The 4,157-nt window shown below is 42.1% G+C and overlaps 1 non-coding gene across 1 annotated transcript; it reads right to left on the bottom strand.

Moving 5' to 3' along the window:
- Positions 1-1,228: 1,228 nt before the first annotated feature.
- LOC136744079 (U5 spliceosomal RNA) lies at positions 1,229-1,343 on the bottom strand. Its single transcript, XR_010815882.1, has one exon. It is a non-coding gene; the product is annotated as a U5 spliceosomal RNA (small nuclear RNA).
- Between the last annotated feature and the right edge of the window lie 2,814 nt (positions 1,344-4,157).

The following is a 4,157-nucleotide window of genomic DNA, read 5'->3' as shown; positions in this document are numbered from 1 at the left end:
GTTTTTTTTTTAAATAAACATTGTTACCAGTCATAATGATCTGCGCTTCATGGACAGGCCATCCACCTTTTGGAGGTTTGTTCGTGTCTCTCCACTCTGCTCTGAAGTTTCGAGTCGTCTCTTCGTCATCATCAGCAATGCTGAATAAATCAAAATTGCGAAAGCAAGCAGTGGGAATCACGCTGTAAGAGTCTTTGTCGACCCCGCTTTCCCACTTCACCAACGCGTGCATCACCGCCATACTACCTTCACCTTCTCGTCCGTTTTTTCTGCGCCTTTTTCCCCCGACAAGTCACGGCACAAAAAACAGTCCCGCTCTGCATTCTGGTACTTGGCGTTCTTAATAACACCAACAGGGTGTAATCGCATAGACCACTCGAGTATAAAGTACTACATATCCCATCAGTTACAGTTTTTTTTCATCTTCTGAAACTGCAATTTAGCACTTTCAACTGTTTCTTAGTGATTCCTAGAATTACTAACCGGTATTGTAGTCAATGTGTTTATAACCTTTTTTGTTTAACGATTTGTGTGTTATCCTATGGGATCCCATGGTCTTTGATTTGGTCACGGAAGTGATTTGTCTTTGATTTGTTGATCTAGAGTTGAATTTTAATTAGTTTTTCCCTTTTGTATAATTAGTGTAGTGCTACATTTAGTCTTTGTTTTTAAATAAATTTGACAATTTATATCTTTGGAATTGGTGTCTGCGTCCAATTATTACAGAAATTGAGTTCTACAAGACTCCAGGATTCGTGATAAGGTGATACTATGAATTCACTTCTTTAATTGAAATGTATAAGTGTACCTTACGCTACATATATGTATGTATGTATGTATGTATGTCCAATTGCTTTGACAATACAAATGAATTGAATTGAGAGGGAGAGAGAGAGAGAGAGAGAGAGACAGACAGACAGACTGACAAACAGAAAAACAGACAGACACAGACACACACACACACAGAGCCAGCCAGCCAGCCAGCTCAGCGATGACATCACGAGCCTCTCTCAGCTGACTGCTATGACATCACAGAGCACGTACATTCCGTTGCTTGCCGTCTGTCAACCACTCAGTCACTGCCAGCCAGACTGGCTGGCTGGCTGGATGGGGGGGCTGCTTGCTGCTGCTGCGTACCTTAGCAAGCTTATTTGCTTGACCGGCCTTCCTACTCCTCTGCCCACATGACCACCTATGCCCGATCTGCTGTTCACCTGGATCACAGCTCCGCCCCAACAAGTCAGAGCCCCCCAAGAATGGTACAAACTCACCCACGATCCCCTCCACGGAAAGCTTTAGCAAAAGGCAAAAGCGTTATACGTAATGAAGAGGAACCCGAGTCCAAGACGCATCCGACCAGCCATACATATTTGTGTGTATTAAAGATCACATTTTCTTACATTTAGTTTTTCTGTACTTTATTACATCTTATTGTGATTTATAAAAGTATTGTTTCTTTTCCATATGTATGTATGTATGTGTGTGTGTGTGTGTGTGTGTGTGTGTGTCTGTCTCTGTGTGAAAGTTAGTGTGTGTGTCTCTACGTGTGTGCCTGTCTCTGTGTGAAAGTGTGTGTGTGTGTGTGTGTGTGTGTGTGTGTGTGTATATGTCTCTCTGTGAAAGTGTGTGTGGGTGTGACAGTGTGTGTGAGTGTCTGTCTGTCTGTCTGTCATGTAACTCGCACATCTGTGAGGGCACCATTTTTGCAGAAGAGATGTACACATTTTGGAGCAACATATGCTGCCATCCAGACATCATCTTTTCCAGTGACGTCCCTGCATTTTCAAACAGATCACATTTTATTACACTTTGTTTATCTGTACTTTATTACATCTTATTGTGATTTATACTTGTAATGTTTCTTTTCCATATATATGTATGTACAGTGGGGGAAAAAAGTAATTGATCCCCTGCTGATTTTGTACGTTTGCCCACTGACAAAGAAATGATCAGTCTATAATTTTAATGGTAGGTGTATTTTAGCAGTGAGAGACAGAATAACAACAAGAAAATCCAGAAAAATGCATTTCAAAAAAGTTATAAATTGATTTGCATGTTAATTAGGGAAATAAGTATTTGACCCATTTTCAATGCCCTGGCTTAGGGAAGGAGGTTCTCACCCATGATTTGACGGTACATGGCCCCGTCCATCGTCCCTTTGATGCGGTGCAGTTGTCCTGTCCCCTTAGCAGAAAAACAGCCCCAAAGCATAATGTTTCCACCTCCATGTTTGATGGTGGGAATGGTGTTCTTGGGGTCATTCCTCCTCCTCCAAACACGGCGAGTTGAGTTGATGGCAAAGAGCTTGATTTTGGTCTCATCTGAGACCACTTTCACCCAGTTCTCCTCTGAATCATTCAGATGTTCATTGGCAAACTTCAGACAGGTCTGTACATGTGCTTTCTTGAGCAGGGGGACCTTGCGGGCGCTGCAGGATTTCAGTCCTTCACGGCATAGTGTGTTACCAATTGTTTTCTTGGTGACTATGGTCCCAGCTACCTTGAGATCATTAACAAGATCCTCCCATGTAGTTCTGGGCTGATTCCTCACCGTTCTCATGATCATTGAAACTCCACGAGGTGAGATCTTGCATGGAGCCCCAGACTGAGGGAGACTGACAGTTATTTTGTGTTTCTTCCATTTGCGAATAATCGCACCAACTGTTGTCACCCTCTCACCAAGCTGCTTGGTGATGGTCTTGTAGCCCATTCCAGCCTTGTGTAGGTCTACAATCTTGTCCCTGACATCCTTGGACAGCTCTTTGGCCATGGTGGAGAGTTTGGAATCTGATTGATTGATTGCTTCTGTGGACAGGTGTCTTTTATACAGGTAACGAGCTGAGATTAGGAGCACTCCCTTTAAGAGAGTGCTCCTAATCTCAGCTCGTTACCTGTATGAAAGACACCTGGGAGCCAGAAATCTTGCTGATTGATAGGGGATCAAATACTTATTTCCCTCATTAACATGCAAATCAATTTATAACTTTTTTGAAATGCGTTTTTCTGGATTTTCTTGTTGTTATTCTGTCTCTCACTGCTAAAATACACCTACCATTAAAATTATAGACTGATCATTTCTTTGTCAGTGGGCAAATGTACAAAATCAGCAGGGGATCAAATACTTTTTTCCCTCACTGTATGTATGTATGTATGTATGTATGTAAGTGTGTGTGTGTCTGTCTCTGTGTGAAAGTGTGTGTGTGTGTCTGTCTGTGAAAGTGATTGTGTGTGAAAGTGTGTGTGTCTGTCTGTCTGTCTGTGAAAGTGTGTGTGTGTGTGTGTGTGTGTGTGCGTGTGTCTGTCTGTCTGTGAAAGTGTGTGTTTGTGTGTGTATGGGTGTGACAGTGTGTATGAGTGTCTGTCATGTAACTCGCACATCTGTGAGGGCACCATTTTTGCAGAAAGAGATGTACACATTTTGGAGCAACATATGCTGCCATCCAGACATCGTCTTTTCCAGGGACGTACCTGCATTTTTCAGCAGGATAACGCCAAACCACATTCTGCCCAGATTTCAAGCGCATGGTTGCATAGGCAGAGAGTGCGGGTGCTAGCATGGCCTGCCTGCAGTCCTGACCTGTCTCCGAATTGAGAATGTGTGGCGCACTATGAAGTGCAAATTAAGACAACGAAGGCCCTGTGCAGTTGCGCAGCTGAGGAAATGCATAATGGATGAATGGGGGAAAATCCCGTTTGCTAAACTTAACCAAGTGGTGTCTTCAGTGCCCAAGTGCTTAATAAGTGTTATTAAAAGAAAAGGTGATGTTACATAGTGGTAAACAGTCGACTGTCCCAACTTTCTTGGTTTCTTTTCACTGCTAATGAGATGCTGTAGAGTGAGTTAGTTATATTGCTTTCAGGAGCTCTAATCGTATTGATGAGTTCATGCAGCATTTGTAATTGAATTTCAAAAATAAATCTTTGCTGTCTGGCCTGTGTGTATGAGATGTACTCTGTCAATCTTTGGCTAACAACTGAAACATTGGTAGAACAGAAATGGCAACATAAAAAAGAAAAGTACATTTTAAAAGAGCACATTAAATAGGATGAATATACAGTTTTTTACAATCACTTTGTCACTCATTTCAGAACCTTGATGTCATTTTTCAAAACTAGACACAAAACTCAAAACGGTCATCACTTGTAACACAGGCTGTC

This window comes from Amia ocellicauda, unplaced genomic scaffold (genome assembly GCF_036373705.1).
Source record: "Amia ocellicauda isolate fAmiCal2 unplaced genomic scaffold, fAmiCal2.hap1 HAP1_SCAFFOLD_82, whole genome shotgun sequence".
Taxonomy (NCBI): domain Eukaryota; kingdom Metazoa; phylum Chordata; class Actinopteri; order Amiiformes; family Amiidae; genus Amia; species Amia ocellicauda.
Note: the sequence above shows the minus strand (reverse complement) of the source record. Positions and strands in the feature narration are given on the sequence as shown.